This window comes from Oryctolagus cuniculus, chromosome 6, assembly GCF_964237555.1.
Source record: "Oryctolagus cuniculus chromosome 6, mOryCun1.1, whole genome shotgun sequence".
Taxonomy (NCBI): Eukaryota; Metazoa; Chordata; class Mammalia; order Lagomorpha; family Leporidae; genus Oryctolagus; species Oryctolagus cuniculus.
This window is the reverse complement of record NC_091437.1, coordinates 20666918-20682110: the sequence shown is the minus strand read 5'-3', so window position 1 is coordinate 20682110 and position 15193 is coordinate 20666918. Positions and strand designations below refer to the sequence as shown.

Below are 15193 nucleotides of genomic sequence, written 5' to 3'. Positions count from 1 at the left end.
CGGCTGCTCCTCTTCCCATCCAGCTCTCTGCTATGGCCTAGGAAGGTAGTGGAGGATGATGAGCCAAGTCCTTGGGCACCTGCACCCACGTAGGAGACCAGGAGGAGGCACCTGGTTCCTGGCTTTGGATTGACGCAATTCCGGCCTTTGCAGCCATCTAGGGAGTGGACCAGCGGAGGGAAGACCTTTCTCTCGGCCTCTCCCTCTCACTCTCTGTAACTCTGCCTCTCAAATAAATAAGAAAAGTTATCTTAGAGGCCAGCATTGTGGTTATCAAGTAAAGCTACCACCTGCAACACTGGCATCTCATGTGGACACCAATTCAGGTTCCAGCTGCTCTGTTTCCCATCAAGTTCCCTAAAAATGGCCTGGGAAAAGCAGCAGAAGATCGCCCGAGTGCTTGGGGCCCTGCCACCTGTGTGGGAGACTCAGATGGAGCTCTTGGCTCCTGACTTCAGCCTGACCTAGCGCTGGCTGTTATGGCCTTCTGGGGAGTGAATAACTAGCAGTTGGAAGATTCTCTTCCTCTCTCTCTGTAACTCTGACTTTTAAAATAAGTAAATAAACTGCCACCTGTGACACCAGCATCTCCTATCAGAGAACTTGTTCCAGTTATGGTTGCTCTGCTTCCTGTGCAGTTCCCTGTTAATATACCTGGGAAGGCAGCAGACGATGACCCCAGTAGTTGGGCCCATGCCACCCATGTGTGTGGGTGATCTGGATGGAGTTTCAGGCTCCTGGCCTAAGCCTGGCCCAACTCTGGCTGTTGTGGCCATCTGGGGAGTGAACCAGCAGATAGATGATTTCTTTCTCTCCCTTTCTGTCTGTCATTCTGCCTTTCAAATAAATAAAAATTATGAAAAGAAAAAATTATTCCATAAGAGAAGAAAATAAAGGTGGATTCTAGTTCTTAACTAAGTGTATATAACCGTTCAGATATTTTTCTGTGGATTTGCTTGCTGACCCTGTATATCTATAGAAAATACATAGAGGGTAGGACTGTTTTGTGATTTTCAGCATTTTTAAAAAATAATGTACTGTATGTATCACCCACAGTGGTCAATCAGTGACATCTTAGAAATTTCTCCATATTGGTTCAGAAAGATCATGTACATTTTTTTAATTGCTTCACAGTATCTTCTGGCGTGAACCTGCTTAAGTCTGTTTATTCATTCCCTAGTTGATGGGCATTCAGTTTTGCCCAATTTTTGCTATTACAAATAGCTTTAAATGAATATTCTTGCATATGACTTACTATGTACATGAGCAGCTATCTTTCTTGGGTGGACACAACATAAGAAATTACAGACTCATAAGATAGGTACCTATATCATATCTCTACACACACAAAGAGACGTGTGTGTGTGTGTATATATATATTAAACAGTTGGACCTGCTAACTAATACCTTGTGGAAATTACTGTCTTGTGGTTATCAGATATTTCTTACAGAATTTCTTGCTGTTGTGCTTCTCGAGTTCTTTAATGGTGCTAAGAATCTCTCTATACATTTATTGGGCATTTTTGCTTCTTCCTCTCCTTTTTCTCTAGAAGTTACTTAAACAAGTATACTCTAGATTCTTTATCTATTACAAGTGTGGAAAATGTTTTCTCCCAGTCTCTTACCTTTCTTTTATTGTGTAGTATCATACCACAGTGTTTCATTTTTGATAAATTGAATTATCAGCTTTTAGATGACTTTGATTTATTTCTTCTTTAAAAGGGCTTCCCTATGAGGAAGTCAAACTATCCCTATTTGCAGATGACATGCTTCTATATAGATGGGATCCAAAAGACTTCACCAAGAGACTATTGGAACTCACAGAATAGTTTGGTAAAGTAGTGGGAGATAAAAATCAGTACACAAAAATCAACAGCCTTTGTATACAAAGGAATACCACTGTGAAAAAACGTCTAAGGTTATCCCATTCACAATAGCTACAAAAAAAATCAAATATCTTGGAATAAATTTAAACAATGATGTCAAAGATCTCTACGATGAGAATTACAAAACATTAAAGAAAGAAATAGAAGATCCAAAAAATAGAAAAATTTTCCATGTTCATGGATTGGAAGAATCAGTATCATCAACATGTCCATTCTCCTGAAATCAGTGTACAGATTCAATGTGGAACCAATCAAAGTAAGAGACATTCTTCTTAGATCTAGGAAAAGTGGTACTGAAATTCCTATGGAAACATGGGAGATGTCAAATAGCTAAAGCAATCTTACACAACCAAAACAAAACTGGCGACATCACAATACCAGATTTCAAGACATACTACAAGGCAGTTATAATCAAAACAGCCTGGTACTGGTATAAAAACAGATGGATAGACCAATGGAACAGAATAGAAACTCCAGAAATCAATCCAAGCCTCTACAACTAACTTTATTTGTCCAAGGAGCTAAAACCATTCCCTGGAGCAGGGACACTTTCTTTAACAAATGGTGCTGGGAAAACTAGATTTCTGCATGCAGAAGTATGAAGCAGGACCCCTACCTTACACTTTACACAAAATCCATTCAAAATGAATTAAAGACTTAAATCTACAACCTGATACCATCAAATTACTAGAGAACATTGGGGAAACCCTGCAAGACATTGGCACAGGCAAAGAGTTCTTGGAAAAGACCCTAGAGACACAGGCAATCAAAGCCAAAATCAAGAAATGGGGTTACATCAAATTGAGAAGCTTCTGTACTTTGAAATAAACAGTCAGGAAAGTGAAGAGGCAACTGAGAGAATGGGAGAAATTATTTGCAAACTATGCAACTGATAAAGGATTAATAACCAGAATATAAAAAGAGATCAAGAAACTCCTCAACAACAACAAAAAACAGTCCAGTTAAGAAATGGACAAAGGACTTAAACAGACATTTTTCAAAAGAGGAAATCCAAATGGCCAACTGACACATGAAAAAATGTGTAGGATCACTAGCCATCAGGGAAATCCAAATCAAAACTACAATGAGGTTTCACCTCACCCCAGTTAGAATGGCTTTCATATAGAAATCAACAAACAACAAATGCTATTGAGGATGTGGGGGAAAAGGTACCCTAATCCACTGTTGGTGGGAATGTAAACTGGTAAAACCACTATGGAAATCAGTTTGGAGATACTGCAGAAATATGAATATAGACCTATTATCTTCATCCCACTCCTGGGAATTTACCCAAGGGAAATGAAATCAGCATATGAAAGAGTTATCTGCACCCCCATGTTTATTGCAGCTCAATTCACAATAACTAAGACAGGGAATCAACCTAAATGCCCGTCAAGGGAAGACTGGATAAAGAAATGATGGGATGTGTACTCTATAGAATACTACACAGTGGTAAAAAAAAAAATGAAATCTGGTCATTTGTAACAAAATGGATGAATCTGGAAAGCATCATACTTAGTGAAATAAACGAGTCCCAAAGGGACAAATACCATGTTTTCCTTGATCTGTGATAACTAATAGAGCACCTAAAAGGAAGTCTGTAAAAGTGAAATTGAGAAGCAATAGTCCTTGTATTAACTGTCAAGGAACAGTTTTTTTTTTTTTCTTAGTGGTGAATGGGACTGGGAATGGGAGAGGGAGGAGGAGCTGGGGTGGGAGGGCGGGTATGATGGGAAGAATCACTATATTCGTAAAGTTAAACTTATGAAATTTGAACTCATTAAATAAGCAGTTTCTTTGGGGAAAAAAAATAAAGCTTCCTCCACAATAAATAAATAAATAGGCTTCTCCTCTCCCAAAATATCATGAATATATTTTCTTCTATTTTTCTGATATGTTTATTCTTTATTTTTAGGGCATTAAGATATCTGATGTTGTTTTTGTTAATGGTATGAGCAGCTGTCTAGCTTTATTTTTTTCTTAAGGGAAAACTTCAAGGGAGGCTTTATTTGTATCTCCCTAATATCTATTCTTCTGTGTTTCTTTGTTAACATTATCAAGAATTTTAAAGCTGTTTGGTTTGTTTGGAATTGATTTCACCCTAACTTATTAGACAGGAAGCTAATTGGTTTAAACCAGTCAGTGTATCCCAGTGTATCTCTTTTTAAAATATTTATTTGTTTCTTGTCTTTGAAAAGCAAAGTTACAGAGAAGCAGAGAGAGAGCGAGGGAGAGTTCTTGCATCTGCTGGTTCACTCCCCAAGTGGCCGTGGCATTCACGATTGAGCCAGACTGAAGCAAGGTGCCTAAAACTTCTGGGTCTCTCATGTCGTTGGCAAGAGCCCAAGTATTTGGGCCATCTTCTGCTGCCTCCCCAGGTGCATTCCCGGGAAGAATGATTAGAGGAGGAGCATTTCCTGCCTCTTATATCTGAAGAGATCAGAAGGGTATGACCCTTTTGAAGGCAATGATGCATGAAGCAATGTTTGCTGGTAGCTTTTGAGAAGGAGGCTTTCTTTTAACCACTGGCTCAGTTACTACTGACGGTCATTTCTGACAAGAGAAGGTGGTTTTGGCCGGCGCCGTGGCTCAACAGGCTAATCCTCCGCCTTGCGGCGCTAGCACACTGGGTTCTTGTCCCGGTTGTCCCTCTTCCAGGCCAGCTCTCTGCTGTGGCCCAGGAGTGTAGTGGAGGATGGCCCAAGTCCTTGGGCCCTGCACCCCATAGGAGACCAGGAGAAGTACCTGGCTCCTGCCATCAGATCAGCGCGGTGCGCCGGCCGCAGCGTGCCGGCCAAGGCGGCTATTGGAGGGTGAACCAACGGCAAAGGAAGACCTTTCTTTCTGTCTGTCTCTCTCACTATCCACTCTGCCTGTAAAAAAAAAAAAAAAGAAGAAGAAGGTGGTTTTAGGGATGCATGAACAGAGTGGAAGGCAGTAAGGAAGAAGGAGTGAACCCAGTTTCTGGCTGTTCTCATTAATCAGCTGGATCAATCCTGTTCAGAAATATAACCTACTTCTAGACACTTTCACGTGAAATGGTATATTTATTTTATTGTTTTAAGTCAGGTTGAGTTTAATTTTGTCTTTTTTTTTTTTTTTTTTCTGACAGAGTGGACAGTGAGAGACAGAGAGAAAGGTCTTCCTTTTGCCGTTGGTTCACCCTCCAATGGCAGCCACGGCTGGCGCGCTGCAGCCGGCGCACCGCACTGATCCAATGGCAGGAGCCAGGTGCTTCTCCTGGTCTCCCATGGGGTGCAGGGCCCAAGCACTTGGGCCATCCTCCATTGCCTTCCCGGGCCACAGCAGAGAGCTGGCCTGGAAGAGGGCAACCGGGACAGAATCCGGCGCCCCAACTGGGACTAGAACCCGGTGTGCCGGCGCCGCAAGACGGAGGATTAGCCTACTGAGCCGCGGCGCCAGCCCTTAATTTTGTCTTAATTAAAACTGAAAGTAGGGATGGGTATTGTGGCACAGTAGGATAAGCCTCTCCTTGGAGTGCCCACATCTTCTATCAGAGTACCTGGGATTGTGTCCCAGCTACTCCACTTCTGATCCAGGTTCCTACTAGTGTGTCTGGGAAGCAGCAGATGATGGCCCAAGTACTTGGGTTTGTGCCACCCTCTTGGAAGACTTGGAGTTTCTGGCTCCTGGCTTTGCCCTGGCTATTGTGGGCATTGAGGAGTGAATAAGCAGATGGAAAATCTCTTCCTGCCTCTCCCTCTCTCTCTCTGCCAGTCTTCCTTTCCAATAAATAACTCTTTTTTAATAAACTGAAAATATTCCTAGCCTATTTAACAATTATCTCAATACTATTAATTGAAAAATTCATCTATTTTACACTGAAATGAAATGCCCCTTGTGGTAGACCATGTCTAGTCTTGATTACTGAAAGACCTGAAGTAAACATGAATATAAAACTCCAAGGCCCTGCACTGTGGCATAGCAGGTAAAGCTGTTGCCTGTGGAGCCAGCGTCCTCTCTGAGGAAAGATTTGAGTCCTGGCTATTCCACTTCCAGTCCAGCATCCCTGCTAATGTTCCTGGGAAAGCAGTGGAAGATGGCCCAAGTGCTTGACCTTTGAACCCATATGAGAGACTCAAAAGAAGCTCTTGGCTTTGGATCAGCTCAGCTCCAGCTGTTGTAGCCATTTGGGGAGTGAACCAGTGGGTGGAAGAAATCTCTCTCTCTCTACCTGTTCCTCTCTCTGTGTAAGTCTGCCTTACAAATAAATAAAATAAATCTTAAAAATAAAAAGGAAAACTCTAAGATGTTATAACTAGGTAAAACTAGATTGCCCAAAATACTGGCAATATGAATTTTCAAGGCCTAGAACTTGTGTATTAGGCCTGAGTGACATGGTTTACTGAAAAGCAGTGATAATGCTTTATTTAGTGGTGAATCTGTTTCTGGTGCAGAAATAGGCAAGGCTGTACAAGGCAGTGAGCACTCAAATCTGGTGGATATTTCATTCTGTACAGGTTGCCAAAACTGATGAACTTGGGGGATGCCTTTATGAGAATGTAAGAAAGGCAATGGGGATCCTCACCCACATGCATCCTCACCTCACTAACATCCTATGTATCCTAACTGCTAAATTTCTCAGGAGTCTGGAGGGTGAACCAACGGCAAAAGGAATACCTTTCTCTCTGTCTCTCTCTCTCACTTTCCATTCTGCCTGTCCAAAAAAAAAAAAAAAAAAAAAAAAAAAATTCTCAGGAGTCAACTAAAATAATTGGAACCTTAAATAGAGTCCCTATCAACATTTTCATCCACCTCTCAACCTAGAGTTTATCTCACTCCATAAATTCCATATATAAATTCCATATATATGTAGGTCTGTTTTTGGATTCTTCATTCTAGCATATTAACATTTTTATCCCTTTATCAGCCTTATGCTGTTTTATTTCTTGTTGCCTTATATTTTGATAGAATATTGGGCTAATCTCCCACTTCATTCTTCTTCAAAACAATCTAGAATGTGCTGCCATAAATTTTAGAAACAAGCTGTCAGACTATGAGGAGTTCTATAGATATTTTGGTTTTTGGTAGAATTGGAAAAGAATTTATAGGATAACTAGAGAACTGACTTGTGGTATTTGGGAAAGTTGCTTATTTCTTGTTTGTTGATCTTAAATCTGACCATATCACTTAACTTCTGGATTTTATGTGTAGATTCTCATATCACCAAGATTTTATCTATATATATATAATGATTATATACTATAATATATATATAATGATTAAAAGTCATACTCTGAAATCAGACTGCTTGGGTTTATTTTCTGGATCTACCATTTACTAGCCAAGTAACTCAACACCTCTATTATTTCATCTCATCTTTAAGGATAGATCTGGGGTCCAGCACTGTAGTGTAGCAGGTAAAGCTACCACCTGCAGTACTGCCATCCCATATGGGCACCAGTTTGAGTCCTGGCTGCCCCTCTTCCGATCCAGCTCTCTGCTATGGCCTGGGAAAGCAGTAGAGGATGGCCCAAGACCTTAGGTCCCTGCACCTGCCTGGGAGACCTGGGAAAAGCTCCTGGCTCCTGGCTCCTTGCTTCAGATCAGATCTGCACAGTTCCAGCCCTTGCAGACAATTGGGGAGTGAGCCAGCAGATGAAAGACCTCTCTCTCTGTCTGTGCCTCTGCCTTTCTGAAACTCCGCCTTCCAAATAAATAAATAAAATCTTTAAAAAAAAATAAATCTGATACTAATGCCTACTTTGTAAGGTGACTTTATTTTTTAAAAAATTTTTTTATTTGACAGGTAGAGTTATAGACAGAGAGAGACAAAGAGAAAGGTCTTCCTTCCGTTGGTTCACCCTCCAAATGACCGCTACAGCCGGCACTGCGCCGATCTGAAGCCAGGGGCCAGGTACTTCTTCCTGATCTCCCATGCAGGTGCAGGACCCAAACACTTGGGCCATCCTCCACTGCCTTCCTGGGCCACAGCAGAGAGCTGGACTGGAAGAGGAGCAACCGGGACTAGAACCCAGTACCCATATGGAATGCTGGCACCGCAGGTGGAGGATCAACCAAGTGAGCCACCACGCCGGCCCATAAGGTGACTTTAAAGATCAAATGAGTCAAAGCATTTCATATAAAGTAAGTGGTAGTAATAATTATCATCATTTATTTTAAAATAAGTTTATCTGTTTTTTTCTTTTTAATTCTTGTATCTGTTTTCCTTCAGTTGTCAAATTTGAAAGGTAGAATTTATGATTGATATTGCTATCTTGTTCCTCACTTTAATGAAATTTCTTCAATGTTTCAGTATTTCTTTTAAAGTATTATTTATTCGAAAGTCAGAGTTACAAAGAAAGAGGATGAGACAGAGATAGAAAACTTCTATCTGCTTATTTTAACTTCCCTGATGACCCCAAAAGCCAGGGCTGGGCAAGCCAAAAGTACTTGCTACTGATTACTGGTACAATGCCTTATATTGTTGTGGATGCACTTTGATGGTCCTAGCTTGCCAAGGGATTTTTTTTTTTTTTTGTAAACAGATTAGTCTGTTAAGATGATCATCTTTTAATTAATCTAGTCTTGTAAAGAGCTTCATTAGTAATTTTTTTCATAGTCAAATTTCTTTGCATTCCTGAGACATACTTGCTTAATCATGCTCTATTATTTCCTTTCTCTCTTTCAGATTTATTTATTGAAGGCTGGTGCTGTAGAGTAGCAGATAAAGCCACCACCTGGGACACCAGCATCCCATCAGGGTGCCAGTTCGAATCCCGACTGCCCCTTCTGATCCAGCTCCCTGTGAATGTGCCCGTGAAAGCAGCAGAAGATGACCCAAATGCTTGGGCTCCTGAACCTGCGTGGGAGACCTGGAGGAAGCTCCTGGCTCCTGGTTTCAGATAGGCTCAGCTCTGACCATTGTGGCCATTTAGGGAGTGAACCAGTGGATAGTAGACCTTTCTCTCCATCTCTCCCTAACTATGTCTGTAACTCTACCTCTGAAATAAATAAATAAAATCTTTAAGAAAGTATTTATTTGAAATGCAGAGAGAGAAAGAATGATTGATCTTTTATCTACTGGTTCATTTATCAAATGGCCACAACAGCCAGGGCTGGGCCAGGCTGAAGCCAGGAGCCTAAGGCTCCAACCAGGTCTCCCATATTGGTGGCAGGGGCCCAAGTACTTTAGCTAGCTTCCACTGTGTTCTCCGACACATTGGCAGGAAGTTAATGGTGGCCGGAGTGGTCACTAGGCATTATAGTTATGGCCACTACTATATCATCATTACAGACATACACAGCCACCCGACTCCCACACTTTCATGCAAGGCCTTTATCTCTCTGAAGATGATGCCACTGGAGAGCATTTGGACCCTGCCTTTTGGAGCAGGCAGATACCTTCTGTCCCAACAGCCCCATATCAGGAGCTCTCCTCAAGGGTACAGTGCCTTCTTTGCTAGGTTTAGAGCTGATCTGTGAAAACTGAGGGATTCCCAATACACTGAGATCTGGTAACCATATGCTGGATGCACACAGCACAGCACTGTTCCAGGACTGGCAGACATTCCATGCTAATCAGTGCCAGTGTGCTCAGCAGTGGAATCTTTTATTTCCATTTTATTACCTACCAGGTATTGACCGAAAATCTTCTACATTCCAAGTGCTATTGAAAGTACTGGGACAACAGCAAACTTTGAATCAAAAATGGACATGCTCTTGTGGAGCTTCTAGGGTGTAATCTACCTGATTTTTTTTTTTTAAAGATTTATTTATTTACTTGAAAGTCAGAGTTACACAGGGAGAAAAGGAGAGAGAGAGAGAGAGAGAGAGAGAGAGAGAGAGAGAGAGAGAAGAAAGAAAGAAAGTAAGTCTTACATCCGCTGGTTCACTCCCCAGTTGGCCGCAACGGCCAGAGCTGTGCTGATCTGAAGCCTGGAACCAGGAGCTTCTTCCAGGTCTCCCATGCAGGTGCAGGGACCCAAGGACTTGGGCCATCTTTCTGCTGCTTTCCCAGGCCATAGCAGAGAGCTGGATCAGAAGTGGAGCAGCCAGTACTCAAACCAGCACCCATTTGGGCTGCCTGCGCTGCAGGCAGTGGCTTTACCCACTATGTCACCATGCCTGCCCCATCTACCTTTTTTTTTTTACCCCATATTCTCTCATGGTTTGAATAGCTTCATCCTGGACTCACCAGGTTTGTAACAGGTGGTCAGTGTCTTCCTTCTCTTTCTGCTGCTTCTCTGTGCATAGCTGCTGGCATCCTTCAGCTCAGGTCTAGGGTAGGGATCATGGCTCAGCCTCAGGCAGGAGGAACAGAGCTCTTTGGATGGTTAAGAGATTCAGATGGTTCCCTCAATTTCAGCCTCTGGTGTGCAAGAATGGCCTCTGTCTTGCTCTATACCACTAACCTAGTCCCCACCTGGTTTCACACACAGGAAACAAACAAAGTGTTGTCTGAGACCATGAGATTGGGCCAACTGCTGAGCTATGAGATAAACTTATTCATAGCTCACTAGCTCCAAGAGAAGTAGTCAGAGCTGCAAGTGTTCCAGGTAGGACAGACCCCTGACTTTTTTTCTTTGTGAGTCCTATGCTTGGGCTGCCCATGTGATAGTTTCTCTGTAGCAATGGACAAGGCAACAGGTGGTGTGTACAAGAATACATATGGGGATGTATGTGTGTGCACATGCATGCATACACACACTGGTTCTCATTGCTGCAGTGACAGGCTTATGGAGCCTTACTTAGCCTTCCCTTCTGCAATGGTGGAGGAGGGGCTCCTGACTGCAATATCTCTTTTACATTGTCACAGTTTTCTTCGAGCAGCACCCCTATTGCCCTTAGAAGCAGGCAGAGTGATGACTGAAGCATCAAGCCTGTGGTTTCTGTAGCAGGAAGTGATTTCGATGCTGAAAGCTAATTTTAGATTAGTTGTTGTGGGGTTTTCAAGCAATGTTTCAGGCTCAAGGCGCAGCCCCCTGCTACTTTTTCCTACAAGGGATGGACAGTTTCTCACTGTCCCTGTCACTGTCTGACTGAGCTCATGTCCAGTTGGACAGGGTGCTTGGGTGGAAAGCCGGGGCTGGTTTTCCCTGAATTCCAGGCTGGCTGAGTCATTGTTATTGGCCTGGAGCTCCAGGCAGAATCCTATGACTCAGAACAAGCCTGGATGTAGGCCAGACACAGAGCCTCTTTTCCCTGGCTGCTTGACTGCCTTTAGGCTCCCTAAGGTCACGATAGCATAGGACCTTCACCCTGTGTGAGGCCTGGGTCAGAGATCAGATGAAGCTTTTGGGTTAAAGGAAATATGATTTTGGATGGCAGCCACTTAGGTGGAATATGTTCTCCCAGTCATCAGTGTCCTGAGCCTCATAGAAGGGAGAGCTGTCTGACTCAGGATGGGCACATTAGAGGTTCCATCCAAGCTTCAGCTCTGGAGACTGGAACTCATGCTGGTAGCCGCAGACATAAAAGAAGCCGAGGAAAAGGCACAGAATTCTCAGAGAGCCTCGTCATCTAGATGCAGAAGCACCGTATTTGGATGCCCAAGAGCCAAGTAGTTTCTGTCTCTGCAAAGGCTTTGGTATAGCAGATAGGATGTGAGGCTCCCTGCTCACCTCCACAAGTCTTCAAAGCCTATTTTAATCTACTGTCCCCTCTCATAGGGTTTCCACCGCAACCCCTGCAGCAGAAAATTCTATCCCCAGCATACTGAGAGCGATGACCAAAAGTTACACAGCTAATACAGGCAGCATAAGAGCCAGGCAAGGCACTGACTTCTTTGTCTTTCAAATAAAAAAAAGTTACAGAGAGAGGTAGAGGCAGAGAGAGGTCTTCCATCTGCTGGTTCACTCCCCAGTTGGCCGCAACGGCCAGAGCTGTGCCAACCCGAAGCCAGGAGCCAGGAGCTTCTTCCGGGTTTCCCACGTGGGTGCAGGGGCCCAAGTCCTTGGGCCATCTTCTGCTGCTATCCCAGGCCATAGCAGGAGCTGAATCAGAAAAGGAGCAGCTGGGACTAGAACTGGCACCCATATGGCATGCTGGCACTTTAGGCCAGGGCTTTAACCCACTGTGCCACAGTGCCAGCCCCAAGGCACTGACTTTTGTACTGTGCTACCCAGAATTTAGGGATGCCCAGTATTTAGAGAAAGCATTTTCCATGTGTGATTGAGGTAGCAACAAAACACTGGTGCCTCTGGAAAGCCAGTTAAAGCATAATTCAATTCTTCTCCAGTAGCTTATCTATCTTGCCCTGTTTTGGAGTGAGATGTGGCTTGAGAGATCAGACTAGGAATATAGGTATTCATTGGTGCATGAGAGGAAACACTTCTGCCCTAGAGAGGTTATAAGTGAACATTTTCAGGGACCAGTCAATACCCTGAGGAGGACTGAGCAATACAAGACTGATGACTGCCTCAGAGCCAAGGCTGAGCTCAGATCAAAGAGGAGGAGAGCATTCTCACACAAGCTCCAGTGTTTACAGAGTAGTGACTTAGCGGTAGATTGTGTGAGCTAACCTCTGCTTTGAGAGTTCCATAGAAGGTGTCTTTGACCCATTTTCAGAGGCTGTGGTGGCAGGAGGGATTTTTAGCTACATCATAAAGAGTTTTGTGGCCATCTTCAAAAGACTTAGCTCAGGAAGTTGTAATTTTCCATGATTAGGTTATTAATCATGAAAATGATCCCTACCCCCGGTTCCCAGCCCCTGTGCTGTAGGAGGCTGACAGAGGTGCCACTCCGGTGCTACGTTCTGCCTCCTCAGCAATGGGCAAGAAGCCGTGGTGGCCTGAGCACTGCTGGTGGGTGCTCTCTGTCTGCCTTGTTTATGGAGCCTCACAACTCTGTTCCCAAATCCTGAGTACTTTGTCCTACCTAAGAGACTTAGCCAGGGGACAAGAAATCCTTAAGATCCCTCCCTTAAGTGGAGGGATGTAGGTAGAGGAGTTTCCAAAAAGTCTCTTCAACAGAAGACCTGTGTACCCTGAGTTATTGATAACTGGGAGAGCCCAATCTGTAACACTTTTGGGATACTTTCATTTTAAGAAGAAAATCCTAAAATGAAGGAATACACAAACAATGGTGGTAGTTCATGAAGCGCTTTGAGGAACATCAGAGAGGGCTTTAGGCCCCTCGCCCATGAGAAAGATGGAGCTGTGCAGCCTGTGTGGATTCACTCTTGGCTCCCCAGGACGTGCTTCCCACAGGCAGAGAGAATTACGTGCAGTGCAGCTCTCTGAGAATCCCACCTGGTTAGCCCATTCATCCGAGCTCTGGGCTGTCTCATCTCAGCTCCTGAGCTCAACTGTATGCCTCTGAGGCACATCCCTGCTACTAGAGTTGGCAGAGCACTGCCAAGCTGAGAATACAGGGAGAGCTGGTCCCTGAGCTCGTCACTAAAGCCATAGGGGTAGTCACGTGCCTGCCTTGTCAGCTTGTGGTATTTTCCTAAATGTTTATTTAGGAACATTAGGAATATTTGTTGTTTCCAATCGTTTGTTTGAAAGTAACCCCTCTTTCTCTGAAAGTGTGGACACTGTCTCAAATATTTGAGAGCATCCAAGGGCCCTTTTCATGCCTGTGAAGACAGGTCACCCACCTACCCTCCCGAGGTGCCTGGTGCAATTGTGGGTCAGAAGAAGGGCTGAGAAAGAACTCAGCCTCCAAATATTGTACCATCTTCCTGGGGCATGCAGTATTCTCAGGACAGAGAATTCAAGAAGAGGCTAGCTTGCCATACTTGGAGAAACAGGAGTAGCAAATGCTATAGCAAGTGCTATGTCCAGGACAGGGTTAGAGGGTCAGTTGTTTAATGCATGATGGTTTTCATACAAACAAAAACCAAGAAATTGAAGGATAGTTGGGTCTGGGTGAGGTGGCTACTCTGTCCTTAGAAAAATAGGGGTCTGGGGGCCGGCACCATGGCTCACTTGGTTAATCCTCCGCCTGTGGTGCTGGCATCCCATATGGGCGCCAGTTCTAGTCCCGGTTGCTCCTCTCCCAATCCAGCTCTCTGCTGTGTCCTGGGAGGGCAGTGGAGGATGGCCCAAGTGCTTGGGCCCCTGCACCCACATGGGAGACCAGGAAGAAGCACCTGGCTCCTGGCTTCGGATCGGCGCAGCCAATTTTATTCTACCTGTTCAATAAAAACAAAACAAAACAAACAAACAAACAAAAAAACAGGGATCTGAGTTCATATGATAGTGACTCTTAAGTCTCACAGGTGTGTAAGGCCAGACATTACTGAAACCTTTTGTAGGCTGGCTCTTCACAATGTTTCTCACATTTCCCCACCTTGATCAACAGTACTGACCACAACCGATACCTTTCTGGGTGACTCAGGGGCACAGCTCAGGCTGCCATTGTGCACTGAATTCACCCAAGGATACAGGTGCAGCTGGATGTGGTCCAAGCCTGAATGGGCATCAACCTCAGGAGAGTCCCCTGTCTGCCACTTAGGCAAAAGTCTCACAAGTTGTCTTGCTTTTTATAGCTTTTGCCTCCTTCTTTCTGAGAGGCATGTGGTAAAAATACCCTTAAATGACCTGACTCCAATTCCCAATTCTGCTTCCTGCTAGTTACCAGACCTTGGAAAGTTTCCTGAACCCTAGTTTAATCCTTTATTCCTTCAGCAGATATTGCTTGGGAATCTTCTATGTGCCAGGTGCCAGTTTAAGCACTTGGGGGTAGTCATTAAAGAATCAGATGGGCCCAGCATTGTGGTGCAACAGGTTAAGCCACTGTGTGTGACACTGGCATTCCGTGTGAGTGCTGGTTCAAGTCCTGGCTACTCCAGTTCTGACAGCCAATGCACCTGGGGAAAACAGCAGAAGGTGGCCCAAGTATTTGGACTCCTGACATGCACAGATGAGACCTGGATGGAGTTCTACATGCCTGCCTCCAGCCTGCCAAAGCCCAAGCTGTTGTGCCTGCTGGGGAGTGAACCAGTGGATGAACGATTCTCTTTGTCTTTCCTTCTCTGTAACTCTGCCTTTCAAATAAATAAAATAAATCTTTTTAAAAAAGAACCAGTAAGTATTTCTGCTTTCAGAAATGTATATTATAGCATGAGAGGTACAAAATAAATGACAAACCTGATAACATGTTGAAAGGTTGTAACCACTATGGGAAAATAGCAAAAGAAGGGAGATTTGGGATGTTCAGAGTGGTGATAGAACAGGCTATAATCGTAAGTAGGATAGGCAAGGCATAGCTGTTGGAGAAAATTACATCCAAGCAGAGACTTGAAGGTGATGAAGGGATTAGACCATTCCGGGCAGAAGGGAAAGCCAGTGCAAAGGCCTTAAGACTGGTGTGTTCAAGGAGCAGCAAGGAGGCCAGTG

General features: G+C 44.0%; 2 long non-coding RNA genes across 2 annotated transcripts in view; both read left to right on the top strand.

Moving 5' to 3' along the window:
* Positions 1–15193, top strand: part of LOC127490670 (uncharacterized) — a 116400-nt gene that overhangs the window by 61359 nt on the left and 39848 nt on the right. The window lies entirely within an intron of this gene.
* On the top strand, positions 5007–14878 carry LOC138850141 (uncharacterized). The gene is made up of 2 exons (XR_011389717.1): positions 5007–7994; positions 10289–14878. It is a non-coding gene; the product is annotated as an uncharacterized lncRNA (long non-coding RNA).